Source organism: Polypterus senegalus, chromosome 18 (genome assembly GCF_016835505.1).
Source record: "Polypterus senegalus isolate Bchr_013 chromosome 18, ASM1683550v1, whole genome shotgun sequence".
Taxonomy (NCBI): domain Eukaryota; kingdom Metazoa; phylum Chordata; class Cladistia; order Polypteriformes; family Polypteridae; genus Polypterus; species Polypterus senegalus.
Window position 1 is genome coordinate 88,225,620 of NC_053171.1, and position 17,264 is coordinate 88,242,883.

At 37.5% G+C, this 17,264-nt stretch overlaps 1 protein-coding gene across 1 annotated transcript in view; it reads left to right on the top strand.

The window, feature by feature from the left end:
* Nucleotides 1–4,783: 4,783 nt before the first annotated feature.
* The window catches only part of LOC120518755 (centrosomal protein of 128 kDa-like), a 190,187-nt gene continuing 177,706 nt past the window's right edge, over nucleotides 4,784–17,264 (top strand). Inside the window, exon 1 of the mRNA XM_039741707.1 lies at nucleotides 4,784–4,903. The gene's annotated coding sequence lies outside the window, so the exon portion shown is untranslated. The remainder of the gene's footprint in view (nucleotides 4,904–17,264) is intronic.

Sequence of the window (17,264 nt, forward strand, 5' to 3'; positions counted from 1 at the left end):
CTCTGCTCGACCAGCACGCAGTGTGAACAGATACGAGTGTGTGTTAGTTTTATTGGCTATACGTAATTGGGCTCTGTATGTGTATAAATACGGCTTGCGATGCGCAGCGCTGTCCCATCGTTGTGCCAGATGCGCTCAGGATAGTCTCTGTTCCCCAGGGCACTGAACTTGATTAACGGGTGCAAAAGTTAATGGACAGAAAATGAAAGGTAAGGGACTAACAGCCACACAGTAAAAGTAACACATGCCCTATAATACATTTATGGCTTATACTATACAATAATTTTTGCCTTGTATGTACTTCGATAGTCATGTATAGTGAAGATTGGCTCAAATTACAGTTTACTAAAACTTAAGGAATCGATCCCAACAGGATGAATAATCAACACATAAGAATACCCCCCGTTTCGTGTAGATTCTGCTTTGTGATAAAAAAGTGCACTGCCCGCTGGCTAATCAGTAAATTATGCCACATAGCCATACAAAAATATTGAAGTCGCGACTGATAGTAAATTTGGCGAGAACATGGCATTATTGTGAAACTAATCGTATAGAGCTTAGTATGAGGTGATATTTTCTGGATGTAAAATCTAACAAATGAAACACTTCACGTGTTCTGTTACCGCGTGAGGTAAGTAACTTGGCACCCTATACGTCTTATAGTTTCGCAAACTTGTCTTCATGAAACTATTGGACAGTAGGCCTATGCTTAATGTCCTGTGATGCGCAGTCAAGGTGGTGCTCCAGGATTCTGGGTTCGAATCGTCGTATCCAAGCCCGGGGACTGTGTGGCGCTTGCACGTTCTCCCAGTGTCCACTCGGGTAAACTGCCTCAGTAGGATTGTGTGCAGCATTGTGCAGGAGTGTTGGCTGTAATGGGCTGACAACTGCGTCTGCCTTGCATTCAGGCTTCCAGGGACACTTCACGGGTTAGAAAGTCAAGTTGGGCAGGAGGGAGACTTCCACATACAAGTGTTGCGTTCACTGTCCGGTGTTTACGAACACAACCTCCCTCCACACTGTTGTCTAATTTAGAGCAATAAAATACAAGCTACTGAAAGTTATGTCTTTTGGAAATTGATTTAGAGGTAATTTTGTGCTAGTTCTGTTTACGGATTTTTTATATTTTAATTCCTGCATCAACAAAAGATCATTGTCTTAAAGGGAATGAATATACCAGCGTCATAAAAGCAATTCTTGATGGTGTTGTACCCCTATTAATATGTATTTTTAAGATATTCGGTGAATACCTGAAAAACTGGAAATTCTGCTGGAGCCAATCCCAGCCAACACATGGCACAAGGCAGGAACCAATCCTGGGCAGGGTGCCAACCCACCGCAGAAAACTGGAAATTATTTTTATTAATAGATTCGATTATTGTAGCATAAAAATAACACATTTATTAGGGATCTATTAATTTCTAAACATCTTCCCAGTGTGTATAGTTTAAGAGGGTATTAAAATGTTTGTGTGTGTCCTGCGGTGGGTTGGCACCCTGCCCAGGATTGGTTCCTGCCTTGTGCCCTGTGTTGGCTGGGATTGGCTCCAGCAGACCCCCGTGACCCTGTGTTCGGATTCAGCAGGTTAGCAAATGGATGGATGGATGGATGGATGGATTACTATTTACGAACACTTCTCCAATAGAGATATTTGAACAAACTGAAATAAGTATCATTTGAAATTAGATAGATAGATAGATAGATAGATAGATAGATAGATAGATAGATAGATAGATAGATAGATAGATATCCCAAGGGGAAATTCACAATTATTTATAATCTATAAATTCTGTTTATCTAAGTTCAACCATAATTTATTAAATGTGTGGTGAAAACAATCAATGTATGGAATATATTTTTGTAAAGATTTCAAAATGTGTTGGCTTGTTTTAGTGAAGCATTGGACACTAAAAGAAAGAGTATAATAAATATAGAGAATTCCGTTGCCCTGTTCTGGGGAAAGTTGCAAAGAATGTATGCATTAAGCCGTTTCATGTTCCTTGCAACACTCTTTAGCCATAAAATGAACTTTAGTATCAATATTTCATAATACAATCTATTTATTGATAAATTGAATTTATAGCTATAATCTACTGCGGTGGGTTGGCGCCCTGCCCGGGGTTTGTTTCCTGCCTTGTGCCCTGTGTTGGCTGGGATTGGCTCCAGCAGACCCCGTGACCCTGTAGTTAGGATATAGCGGGTTGGATAATGAATGGATGGATGGTATAATCTATGAAAAATATTAAATAACAAGGTTGCCAGAATTCTAAATTTATTATCAAATTTTAACTTGAATAAATTTGTCCTTAGACCGTTTATAAAATGTTCTTTTGTACTTTTTATGTACTTTCAATTGTTGTTACAAATGTAACCATTCATATATTACTACTGTTAAAGCGTTTTGTTTATTAAAAAAGATGACAAAACGGCTTTAAAGATAGACGTTAATTACACATGTAAAGGAAATATATTGTGAACATGGCCCCCACTTTGGACTGACAGGGCTCTAGCCAGGGGGCCCGGGATCATAGGTGTCCGGCGCGGGATGAGTGGATATTATGAACAAACAAAACGTATGAATAGAAAGCAAGAATCGATCCTACAGCGTTGAGTGTCAACTTCAGCATAAAATATTTTGAAAACTGAAAATAATATCAAAAAAAAAGTTTCAGATAAAAAAATTTCTAGATACAATTTTCTACAAATTTCTCGCTTTGACATTTTACGAATCCAAATAAAACGTAGACCCTTCACTTCAAAAGTATTTACATGACAGTTTTTGGTGTTGAAAAAAGCCCAATTAGAATTATTTTGAACGCAATTTACGACAAAAAAACTTCAAAACATTTGCCAATATCTGTCTCGCTATTAAATTGTTTTGTACAGTCCCAGTTACTGTTTCTTTAGCAGAAAGATCGTTTAGCAGATTGGCAAATTCATTAAAAACACGGCAAAGACGTACAACTAGTCAAAAACGACTTAGTCATCTAGCAATTCTGCGTATCGAAAATGATTTGGCTAAACATGTTGATTTTAGTGAGGTCATTGAAAATGTTGCATCAAAGAAAGCCAGAAAACATATTTTGCAATATTTTTTGATACTATTGTAAGTTTTTCATTAGGATCTTTACTTTATAAATATATTCAATAAATATGCATAATACTTCGCATCATTAACCTCGCTTATTTTATTTTAAATCCTATTGGGTATCACGTTTTCCTTAAACCTAGGTGAAGGGCCCGCGTTAGAATATGGGGGCCATGATTGTGAATATCATATGCATGCCTTATTAATTATAGACAGTTTTATGGAAGGCAGTTATAATATATATATATATATATATATATATATATATATATATATATATATATATATATATATATATATATATATATACTGTATATCCGTAATCAAGCATGTGGTTGTCTCGGTACAAGAATAACTCGATTTTTGTTTGGATTTCTCGAACGCCTGTAATGTTCAAAAGAAGGATGCCAGTCCAGTACTGGGCACACTGACTCTCACGGGGTCGTTCCGAGTCGCCAGTCATTCTTATATGCACGCAATATGGGCGGAATTTCATTTGTCAATTTCATTGTTAAAATTCCAAGTAAAACAAATATTCTATAACAATGCAGCAAAAATGGTGCTCAGTGTATCTATTTTCCAGATTGTATCCAATTTAGCGTCCTGGACGGGGTGCTGAACCATCGTATGGGTTACTGAGGCGCACCTCCTCTCATATCGGGTTCATTTAATGTTGCCATTTAAGATAAAAGGATGAAACCCTGTTTACCAGAAGCAGAGGCTAAATCGACAAAAGGATCCTTTAAAGTACAGAGCAGCCTTCCAGGGCCGCGAGACAGCAGCGCCCCCGTGCCGCTGCATCTTGTAACATTTTTTTTTATCTGAGCGTAAGGCGGTTTCTAAGTATTAAGTTGTGTTTTTCCTTTCATTAGTAAGAATCGAGTAAAACCCGTTAACTGTATAATCATTGAGGCATTTTGGGTTCATGTGAAGTTTTGTATTAGTAGAAAAAAAGTCAAATAAGCTTTGCGCCCGACTGTGTAGCTGTAGTAACCCCGGATGGGTGCGTTTTTTCTTCAATTATACATTTAAAACTACATTTACATTGTTTCTGTTTAATTTTGACGAAGCTTGTTGGAATTTTTTTAATCAGTGTAGTGTGTATTAATGTTATTATATGCAACAATTTGATACCCATGCATGCCCACATAGTATAAATTCAAATGTATCTTTTTTTTTCTTTTCGTAAGTTTTACAGTCTGTGCATGAGTAATCAGGTGATAGAACCCCATAATATGAAAGAACATGTATACGTCCGAAATGTTCTTCTTTACAAACATAAATAAATCAAGGGAGATAAATTGGTGATAAAGTAATCATGAACCTGTCTTTCCAAGTCATTGAAGATAAATTCTGTCATTTGCCAGCACTGAAGCACAAGAGGGCGTTTCGTTAACTGCTCTTTTTGACATTCAGGGGGTCAAAGGGATTGCACACATTCCGCCTGTCTCTTAAGGGGGGGTTACTAGCGGTATTTGTTTAAAAAGGGCGGCTAGATTGGCGCATTGATTCAGGCATGCTGGGAGACGCCAATTTCTAGTCCTCGCCCTCACTCTTGCACAGAGACGCGTCGGCTGTCATAACCGGAAATTGTGCGAAATGTAGTTCTAAACGTGTCCCTATCCTGCCTTTTTGTAGTAACGACCCAGAGAAATAAAACTACAACTCCCTGCGATCATAAGGACGAGCCGGGTCTTTATTATCTTCCTGTTACAGGGCGGCCAGTTTAAGTTGCCATAGCTGCGTTGAGAAACTAGTCAGTTGCAGGACAGGATGTATTTTCAGTTTCTGTGATTTTTTTTAAGCAAAGAGAAGGTAAGCTATATTATCTTCTTTTAGCATAAGTAATTTTGTCATTACTACCGTTAAGTTGTTTAGGCATTGAACGAGCGCAACTGAAAGAAAAAGGAAGCTTTTCTTTTCTTCTCTGCATTATCTATATGTAGTATGGAATAAAAAAGAGGAACCAGTATTGTGTTGTTAGTATTGCGTTAGTTCAGGTTTTGCTGTCGATGTTGCTTTACTTGCAAAAAAGTCGGCTTTCACCAAAGCCTTTAAAATGTCAATAATATCTGTTAATAGATCAACTTTCTGTTTAATAATAGATTAGCTGTAATTTAGATTAAATAACGGTAGTATCTGTTGTAATTAATTGCTGGATCACAAAAGTTTAACCCATACTTTTTTTTTTTTTGTAAAAATTTATAAGCAGCGTTTTAATTACAATTGACTTAAAGCATCCAGCTGCAGAATGAAATATGCGGCAATGCGAAAGGTGGCATTTGTTGCAATTTTAAGAGAAAATGCCATCGACAAACTATGGTTTCTTGTAGTATTTTAATTTTCTGTAATAAAGTTAGTACAGTATAAGCATATTTCCCCAGTTTTTAAGTTGGAAAACGAATACTGGAAGTATCCCTGTGTGTTAAGTTTCACATTTCCTTCTTCTGTATTATAAAGGACAGTTAGACCTGCGACTTGGCTTCATGGACAGCATTGCCTCAAACGGCATCTTTAGTTGAGTTGCGCACTTGTTACAACAACTGAAACCATTGCTGGTACTAAGGGGCGAGCTACATTCCGACTTTAAAGGATGCGACTAATTAAATGGCGAGTGTGATCGGTTAACTCATTATGTATTCAAATTGGCTATAGGTGTTTAAGGTATAAAGAGCCTCTTTTGTATTAATATGTAGCATACATTATCCGTCTATCCATCCGTTTTCTAAACATAATTTGATATTTTTATTGCAACATCGATATTATAGTTGTTGTTGTCATTAGGTGTCCAAAATAAGAGCGTCCGTGTTTTTGTGATATACTTAAGGCAACCTCTGTCTTTCTCAGGAAAGAAATCCAAATAAGGAACAACGTTAAAAGTAACGAGTTAGTCAGTTCAGCCGTCAATTTACGAACGAGATTAAGAACTGCGTAAGTCACGAGAGGTATTGGGAAACACTTGCTAATTAACGTGTAGTCTTAGCTCAAGTGCGAGATAACAAAGTACTTAGCATCACTGTCAGTCCTTTTGCCAGTACAATTTGAGTGCTGCTGTACTTTCCACACTAAAAACGAATAGTGTCCATTTTAATTACAGGTTAAAATGAAAAGGTCCAACTCTCCAATTCTATTTTGCCGTTCCTGTCCATGTACAGAACGACTTCTCATGTCCCCTTTTCTTAGTTGATTACTCCCCTTTCTTTAATGTAAAAGCCAATACAGTATTATTGTCTTAACTCTGTCTCAAAGTTTGGTCTGCTCTTTATTTATAGGAAGTTCCCGCAGCAAAAAACATTTGTGATTCCTCTAGTACAGGGGTCCTCAATCCCGGTCCTGGAGAGCCGCAGTGGCTACAGGTTTTTGCTCCAACCCAGTTTCTTAATAAAAAGCACTTATTGCTAAAGTAACACTTCTGCTTCACTTTAGTGATTTTGAGCCCTTATTGCTTAATTTTGTCTTAAACAGCTATTTTAATTGCTCCTTATTATCAATAACATGCAAATGACAAGAGAGAGCAGCATTTCTCCATTTAGCTTATTTACATTTACACCTGTGTGTATTTATCTGCACTATTGGGTTTAATTAAATACTTGGAAGAAAAATGAAGAGAAAAAAAGTGAAGGACTGAGAATTACTCGTCCATTTTAGCCTTCAAATCATTTGCATGATAGAAAGGGAAAGAAAATCTAGGATATGAGAATGACCTGACATAGCAGAGTTAATTTAATTTCATAGCTTGTTAGTGCTTTATTGGCAAGAATTGCTTTCTAATTAAGCAACCAGGTCAGAACAAAAACCTGCAGCCACTGCGGCTCTCCAGGACTGGGATTGAGGACCCCTGCTCTAGTACCATAATACTTTGCGTAAAAAGAGAGCACACCAACTATCCATCCATCCATTATCCAACCCGCTATATCCTAACACTGGTCTGCTGGAGCCAATCCCAGCCAGCACAGGGCACAAGGCAGGAACAAATCCCGGGCAGGGCGCCAGCCCACCGCAGTAGATTATACCTAGAAATTCAATTTATCAATAAATAGATTGTATTGTGAAATATTGTTACTAAAGTTCATTTTATGGCTAAAGAGTGTTGCAAGGAACATGAAACGGCTTACTGCATAGCTACATTCTTTGCAACTTTCCCCAGAACAGGGTAACGGAATTCTCTATATTTATTATACTCTTTCTTTTAGTGTCCAATGCTTCACTAAAACTTGAACAAACCCCAGGCAGGGAGCCAGCCCACTGCAGGGCACACACTCACTAGGGGCAATTTAGAATCGCCAATGCACCTGACCTGAATATCTTTGGACTATGGGAGGAAACCCACGCAGACATGGGGAGAACATGCAATCCTCGCAGGGAGGACCTGGGAAGCGAACCCGGGTCTCCTAACTGCTAGGCAGCAGCGCTACACACTGCGCCACCGTGCCGTCTATGCACACCAACTAAATTACCATTAAACTTAGAAAAGCAGTTTCTTTAAAAAAAAAAAAAAAAAGTACAGTATTTTGAGATTGGCTAATTTATCAGTCAGTTTGGATGAAAATCGGCCAGTCTAGATCTGTGGCTGATTGATCAGAGTATCACTAGAAGTTGATAGAGGGTTAGAAATGTCTGCCTCTTCATCTGAGCACAGTTGGAGTAATAATGACGAAAAAAGAGGCGGCAACACACCACACACATTACCTTGAAAGGGACAGCCATGGAAAGTTTGCATCTGAAGAAGCCTTCTTTGCAGTGAGGGCTATTGAGAGACCAACAATCATCTTGAAATACCTACATAGCTCAGTTACTATATGGGGAGTAAAGGTGCCCCGGTAAATGATATCATGAGTTCTGCATCTTATTGGTCCATTTTGAGGGACTGTAAGGAAAAATCTGGTGCTAAAGTGAATCATCTAATGGCCTACACGTGTACAAGAAAGCACAGGAGTAAAGCAGCAAAGATTTGGAAAGATCTGTTATGACCCGATAAGACTAAAACTAAGTTTTTGACTAAAATTCATAGATCAATGTGTGATGCAAACCAAATGTTGCTGCATCTGAGTCAATAACCCCGTGTAGAAGTATGGTAGTGACAGTATCCGGCTGTGGAGATGCTTTTCATCAGCACTGACCGTGCAACTTCTTCGGGCAAAAAGAGGAAATATGATGAGAAATAATGCATTTTTTACACATTTTATCTTGAATAAACGATTCCTGTCATTAGACATTTAACAACACTTAAAAACGCCTAAAGAGCCTGATGGTTGTACTTTTTATGTTAGTAGTATTCTGAATCTGTTTACGGTGATCGTGATAGTGGATCATCTGTCTAATCGTATCACTTTGTCCTCTTGCTGGCTGCCCAATACACAAATGCAGTCACGGAGATATATTGACAAATGTAATTTGTGGTTTTTGCATTTCAGACCAATTTTGTTATAATTTTCTGTGGAGTTTTTCACAAATTATTCTTGAAATGATGATTGACTAGATTCTGCCCTCTGCAGTTTTAGAAGTTGGGGGAAAAAATAAATAGTAATAGAGTATAGTAGTTTTTTTTAATTGCAGTATATTATTAATACACTGAGGACAACAATTAGAATTTTTTTAACCAAATTAAGGTATAGGAATATTTACAGAAGTGCTGACATTTGTCCTATTTGTTGTAGTCTAGGTGCAGTGTATTTTATTATTACTTACTTGCAAAACAAAATGCTTTGCATCTATATTCCCACCCTAGTAGTTCATACAATACTAAATGAGATGTTCACATTCAGACAACTATTTATGTGGGTTCCTTTTGGCTTTCACAGTGTTACGGGAAAGAAATCACTCATGGCATTTGGCTATAGTGTTTGCAAGCCCGATCGATGTTTTTTGTTTTCTCCCATCCTGATTTGGTCTGAGCTAATCTGTGCATGAAGTGTAAGGCCGGGTTTATAGCAGGATGCTCCTGCTACGCAAGCGTTTTACTGTTTATATTTGCACACATACTTTACATAAATCTGGAGGAATCCAGCAGGTGGCAGTGCAAGATATTATCACGGTGAGAACAGGTTCGGCTTCTCTGTGTTGTGAATTGCCTGGAACACCAATTAAATTCCAAATACACCTTACCGCAATATCTCTGAAAAGGATGTTTAATGATTAAATCCATCAATCCAAGGATGTGTCCATTTTTAGCTAGCATTGAGCACGAGGCAGAAACAATCCCTGGACGAGGCCTCAGCTCATCGCAAGGTGAATACAATTACACACACACTCACACTGGTGTCATTTTAGCGGCACCAAATCCCCCAAATCTGCATATCTTTTGAAGGAAATCGTAGCTCACTGTGGAAACCCCTCAAGGAAACATGCAAACTCCAGGCAGGGAAAACCAGTGACGTGACTCCCTGCGAGACAGCAGTGCTACCGCTCCGCCAACATGTCACGCCCATGTGTGTAATTATTAACAGTATTCATTATTTAAACAAAATAAACGATTTATCTGTAAAATGTAACATACATACAGTACTTTAATGCATTTCATCATGAAAGTGATATCAAGTATAAATCTAAAGATTCTAAATGTACAGAGAGTTGGAATATCATGCATTAAATGTGTTCTGTGTGGTTATCTATTGCTGCTTGCCGCTGCTGTCAGGTCCAAGAAGCTCGTAGTGATTAAAAACTGGGATGACGTTTACAATGGTCTGCTTTAATGATAAAGTCAACTACGAGGCTAAAGTGGACATTTCGAGATTAAAGCCGAAATTTCCACTTTAATCACAAAATACATGTTTTCACCATGTCCTTAATTTTTTTTCTCTGTGGCTCAAATACAGCGCCGTACAATATGTTGCTGTTGTGAAGTTGCAAAAAAAAAAAAAAAAAGACGGCACAAAAAATGTTATGTGAGACTTTGAAAATGTATCCTGTCATTACTATCGGGACTATGCAACACTTGAATATAAAAGCACCACGAATGCATTTGTATTTCGGCATTTTGCTTCACCACATTGAACCATTCATCAAACATCCCGCAGGATCCGCATAGAGGCTTTCTGTAGACAGTAACCAGAGACTCTGACATCACATTCCGACTTTTAGCACACTGCGCCCCCCAACTTTTTGCTGGTACTGCAACTCGCGCGCACATCTCGTTAATTTCTGAGGACCTGCTCAGAGGACGCATCAAATGAACACTGGGAACGCGTGGCAGCCATGATGCGGGCGTGTAGGCGTTCTGAGCGTGAAGTATAAACGAGCCCTAAAGGTGGGCTGACCTACAATGAAGCAAATGAAAAGGAGGCTAATGTTTTTATATAAAATAGTAAGGGGATGGAAAGCATTACAGGATTGTCCCAATGGTCACTTATTATGAAACATTTATAAGTATCTCTGAACTGGAGTGCTCATCACATTTGCCTGTGCACACAGGTGTAATGATTCATTGTGCAAATTGCATACTAATGATAGATAGATAGATAGATACTTTATTAATCCCAAGGGGAAATTCACATAATCCAGCAGCAGTATACTGATACAAAGAAACAATATTAATTTAAATAGTAATAAAAATGACCACCGCGTAGAAGAGGGCACTCGCCACAACCTTCTGGTAGAACATCTGCAGCATCTTACTGCAGATGTTGAAGGATGCCAACCTTCTCAGAAAGTATAGTCTGCTCTGAGCTTTCTGACGTAGAGCATCAGTATTGGCAGTCCAGTCCAATTTGTCATCCAGCTGCACTCCCAGATATTTAAAGGTCTGCACCCTCTGCACAGTCACCTCTGATGATCACAGGGTCCATGAGGGGCCTGGGCCTCCTAAAATCCACCACCAGCTCCTTGGTCTTGCTGGTGTTAACGTGTAAGTGGTTTGAGTCGCACCATTTAACAAAGTCTTTGATTAACTTTCTGTACTCCTCCTCCTGCCCACTCCTGATGCAGCCCACAATAGCAGTGTCATCAGCGAACTTTTGCACGTGTAATGGCCTACATGCACATCATAACAACATACATTTATGTTGCTCCATAGATTTAAAACACGCAATTGTATATTTTGACCAATGATTTATATATCAAACATTTCGAATTATTGATTGTGGTAAGGTTGACGACCATACTAACATCATTTGCTCTCGCCTCACAAGGGCTTTTCCAGACGATATATTAGAAGGAATGTGCTTAATGCATCATAATTGAGTATTTTTCAGTTTTACTGTGGAGATTATTAAAATACTGAATTTTGGATGTAGAGAATCATGCATTTTTCTTGTTAGGGAAAAATGTGTCGCTCTGTTATGCTTATGATTTAAACTGTATCTTCAATCAGATTAAAAAGATACATAATACATTTCAAAATTTAAATTTTTCAGCAAGTTGTATTTTAAAACATCACTAATTGTGATATTCTTATACTGTGAACCAAGAATTAGGATGATATTGCATCATGAAGGTGGCAATTCCCACCGCTAGTAGTTTTACACCTTGAACTAATGCATGTTTTTTCAATCCAGGAGTGTCTGCTTTCCCACCATAGTTGCCATTTGCTATTTCTGCTCTTAGCTTTCAGTTTTGTGCTGATTTCACCTCAGACACCATTCCTTGTGAAACAGCATCACTGTAAGCTTTCTGCATCACTGTAAGCTTTCTTCATCACTAACATTTCTGTGTTCATCTAATAAAAGTCATTGTGGTGTTATATTATTACATTGTTGTCTTTAACTTAATATGAAAACCGTACCATTATATTGTACAGTAGAATTCAAAAATTTGGGATCACCCAGACAAGTTCCTGTTTTTGATAGAAATATAATACTTTTTAATTTGTCAAATATAGCCAAGACTTTTCTATTGTTGTAAATGGCATTTACTGTTTAAAATGACTGGTTTATAATTTACTAGGTGACCCCCGCTGTAGCATACGGTGATATAAGAATAGGAACGGAAAACGGTGAGAAAGGAATTCAGAAATCAAGAAGAAAGAAATACTTCTTGAAAGACGCAGTTGTGAATCGGCGTTTTGGTAGAGACAACAGATAATCAATCGAAAGATCTAACCCTGGAAAAAGCCATGTACAACTGACCGTGTCTGAAGACTAGTTGTTATAGATTAACGCAAATCTTTGCAAACGTTTGTCCTTGGGATTTGTTGATAGTCATGGAGAAGGCGAGTCTGAGTGGGAATTGTGTGCGTTTAAATTTAAAAGGGAGATTGGTGCTGGAAGGAAGGAGATAAATTCTGAAACAATCTTCATTCCCAGAATCTTGGATAGCGATCAGTTTGCACTCAATAATATTTGTATGTATTCGGGTAACGATGAGTCTTGTTCCGTTGCAAAGACCTTTTGTGAGGAAGCAGGACAAACCAGAAGAGAAATATTTATAAGAGAGGCAGTTGCCGGATCCCGGAATAGAGATGACGTTGTACAAAAACCCGTCGACAGAGAAGATACTGTCGTTCATTTTATAACAAAGGTTTAGGAAACAACCGTCGCAGTATAGCGAAAATAGCAAGGTGTATGGGAGGAGGTAGGCAGTGTGGGGAAGGGTTTGGAATAGGACGAATAGGAATGGAGAAATGCCGTGTTGGCTGCGTGTGGATGGGACCGGTTTTGAAGTGGAAGCAGGATGAACCAGAAGAGAAATATATATAAGAGATTGATCCCAAAAGTCTATGAAGCCCCATTGTTAGTAGCCATAACTCTGGTTTTCTAATTGTAGCTTATTCTTAAGTTATCATGTTTATTGGTTATTAGGGAAACATTTGTAATTTTGTTGTTACGGTTTAAACATTACTATTCTGTTAAATAATGTAAGTTAATTGTCTTTCCTTGGATTGCAAGATCCTGGCATTCCTAAAATTCAATTCTGGGTTCACAAATGGCTACACTGAAACAACTTTCTCAAGAAACACATGAGAGTGTTGCATTTAGAAATGAAGGTTGTTCCATGTGACAGACCGCTAAGAAACTAAAGGTTTCATACATACTACTGTTTTGAGAGAAAAGGGCAAACTGGATCTAGGATAGAAATAGAAGTGGAAGGCCCAGATGCACAACTGGATAGGAGGATAAGGACATCGGAGTTTGTAGTTCACTGCTTGCTTAAATAGCTTGTACAAAACAAGAGCGTTAAATTGGGAAAAAGAACACAGATGCTCGGTGGTGGATTTCTGGGTGATTCCAAACTTTTGACCATTTTAACCTTTTCTTTTAATATGTCAACTTCAGAGAGGGCCTTTTCTTTGAAACTCTGCCTCTAAGACCAGCATCTTATAGTCATCTTTACACTGTTTCAAATAAAACATGTATTTTGTGTGTATATAACCCAGAGGTTTAGTTCAGGAACAAAACCTGCATGGATTAAACCTCGTTCTCTGTGTTTTTCAATTGATTCTAACCTTTTTTTGTCACAAATTACAAGATTATTTAGGCATGAATTATTTTAGATATTGAATATGTCAAAAGTTATATTCCTATTAAATTACATTAAAACAAATTCAGTAATGTAAAATCCTAAGGAGTTATAAAAATGATAAGGATGCATTTTTCAGTAATTTTGCATTCCTATGATACAGGCATTGTTAATCTAGGTACAGAATGGTAATTGATGTCAGCATCAGTCTATATTTCAGTTTTTATTTTATAAAGCTGTGTTAATGAGCATTGATAAGCATTATTTTTAGTTTAGTAGCAGCCCCTTAAAGATGATTTTTGAACTGAAGTAAATGATAGCATTGTCTGTTGACTAGAATGGTTATGCAGTTGTTTGTATCAGATGCAGGTTTAATACAGTTTAAAGAACAGTCATTGAAGCTAGTATTTAAAATATTTAAAATTTGCATGTAGTATTTCTTTACCAAAGGGTAAGTTCTAGAATACATTTTCGAAATAAGATACTTATTCCTTTAATGTATTTGACATCCTGTTTCCTTTAGGGGCAATAGCTCCCTAATTGTAATAACTTCTTTTAAATTGCGGCGTTTTAAGTAACCAGAAACTATATAGATATAATGTAAAAGGCGATATCCCTCCCATAGTGATACGGCAGTAAAAATCACATAAGAGAAAATAACTTTGCTTTCTTTAATGACGATTTATGCGACATAACAGATGGGAAGCCATGACCAACTTTATCAAGGTGGGATCTTGATAAATACAGTCTGTCATCTTTTGTCACTGCGCTGAAAGGATTTTCAGGACGGATGACGTAAATTTCATCCGTCCATCGGCTTCGAAGTGTTTGGCTGCTGTCCAAGTGTTTATATACTGTCTTCTCCACATGTAGGCCCTTCCTTGGTTTCCAAACAAGGAAAGGAAAGGATTCAATTTCATCTCTAACATTAAGGAATAGTCCAATGCCTATTTTTGCAGTTGTCCCCTTTACTCTTCAAATACCAGACCAGCAGTTTCTAAATGCTGCTTCAGTGTGCTAACTTTGGCCTGCACATGTGAGTGAATTTATAAAATAATTTCTTGTATAGAGCACAGTGACATTAAACTTACATTCTTGTTACACATCCACACAAGGAGTACCTGTACATTTTTTGCATCACGTTTCACTCATTTATTACTTACTGAAAGAGACACAAGCAGAGTGTGACCTTGGGCCATTATGTAGATTTATAGAATAAAATCAGCAAATGTTATTTGCCAAGTTACTTGAAAAGGCTGGCATAGTTAAGACATGAATAAGGTCTTTTTTTTATAATAGTAGTATTAATACTTAATGAAATAATTCTTGACTCGGTGTGTAGGAAGCATAGTAGTGTTTAAATAATGCGAAGGAAAAGTTTTAAAATGATATGTTAGAGCCTACATGTTAAATATTTATATAATGTGGATGCTTAATTTACACTATTCTGTCTCTCTCTGTCTTTCTATATATAATAAAATAAAGAGAAAAAGCCAATAAACAGTTGGGGATTCCACCAATAAACAGAAACATAGCATTTATATAGTCCATAGGCAGGAAGAGGCGGGTTCAGGGGTCTGGAACCAGACGTAATGTCTTTAGGAGACGGGTTCTTCTGATGGTGTGCAGAGGGGAAAAAGAGGAGAAAGTGTCAGCGGACAATGCCAACTCCTGGTCTGGCTGAGAAACACATTTGTTTGAGCCCATAAACTGTCTCCCATGCGCAAGTTTGTGACAATACACACAAACACACATAAATATATGTATATACACATAGACACGGGGAGGTGTCCTGGACATGATAAAAGAGACATGAACAGCTTGGGAAATGGAAAGTGAAGAAGCAAAGCTCAGTGTTTAGCAAGCAGCATTTTTTGCTTTCGACTTCACACTTAGATGCGTTCTGGGTCTGCATTAAGGTGCATTACCAAAGGGTGAAAGGTGCAAAAACAATTGCATGGCTCTTCCACATTGCCACACTGTAGTGGAAGTAAGCAGTGTGATAACAGTAGTATGGTAGTTCAAAATTGCTACATGACACCCAGAAAAAAGGTGTGCAGCTGCACACCCATGTACCTTAGAGGAAACATAGCTGATTACCTGTTTCATTTCAAAAGAATACGATTTCCTGTAAAACTGTGTTTTGCAATGACCATAAACAAAAGCTAAGTCACTAGGAAAAGAAGAAAGAAGCAGTAATCGGATATCCATTTTGTCAAGAGTGGGTATACGCTTCTTCTGGAAAATCATGTGATTTATTTTTTCTGTATTGCATTCCTTCCATTAATAGATTTGAAATAGAATTACTGTGGCAAAAACAAATCAAATCAATTTTTTGTCACATTCAAATTATACATACAGTACAATATGTAGTGAAATGCATAGTTGCTCAACTCTAATGACTGTGCCTTTTAAGAAGAATATAAAAATACAATAATACATGACTTTCTTAATATCAAAAGCCATTAGCAGAATGTTAAATATGTGAGAAATAATCAATAAATAAAGAAATAACTTAAATAGCATAATGTAAGAGAGTTAACAATAGGGATTCATATATTCCATATTCAAAATATGGATGAACTGTGGAAAAACCTCCTCCTCAATCAGTGGTGGCATTTACCCGGCTACGGTACAGAAAAGAGGCTGGGATTGCCAGTATGAATGATAATTTTCTTTGCCCTGGTCCAACATCGCTTGGTGTAGATTTTCTCAAAGTTAGGGAGTGCATATACATTGATGCATTTGGCTGATCGCACTACTCTCTCTGTAGAGCTTTGTGGTCTTGCTGCGTGGTGTTCCCAAACCAGGCAGTAGTGTGTCCTGTCAGGATAGATTCAATAGTGGATGGGCACAAGTTCATTAGTAATTGGGAGGACAGGCTGAAATCCCTGAGGCATCTGAGGTGGACGGAGGAGGACGAAGTTCCAGCACAAGGAGCAAAGGTGGCCCACGAACATTAAAAGGCCTGTGATTTAGGATGAATGGTGCTGGAGCACTTTGTGCTGTGAGGGACTGTGTTGGGGACTTTATTGTAATTAAAAGCGCGTGTTATACTAGGACCAGGTGTCTGTCTGATGGTGTTCGGGCTATCTATCTATCTATCTATCTATCTATCTATCTATCTATCTATCTACTCTATCTACTCTATCTACTCTATCTACTCTATCTACTCTATCTACTCTATCTACTCTATCTATCTATCTATCTATCTATCTCTGAATAAACTGTTTACTTCTTTCTTATTAGTTTGATTGGTCCCAATTAACCTTTCATAATGCTCACGGGCAATTGTTCATGTGCAAGAGTAAGCAGCTCCTGTGACTTAATAGTATTGTTATTTCTTTTTATTCTACTAATGCCTTAATACAACATTGGATATACAATAGATTACATTTCTTTTGTTTTTGCAGTTTGAACACATTCAGGTAAAGTGTCAGTAACCTGGATTGGAACCCACAACCTCAGGGTCTGAAGTCTTAGGTCCAAAACCCTAATTGCTATCCACACTACTTGTCAATAATATTAAATTATTTAAAAAAAAAAACAAACCTACAAATATTGTATACAGAAAAGCACTCAGTTTGTTACTTAGTACTTCTGATACACCCAATTAACTGATGACGCTGTAACAGATGCCCATTGTCTTATGAAATTTCCTGGTTGACACAGCTAGTTTTTAATAAGTCTAACCAGAAAAAAAATCATAATAAATTAACTTGGTGTATCATGATTTTTAGATACTTTAAAAATATATATAATTTTAACTGTTATGTATTGCTTT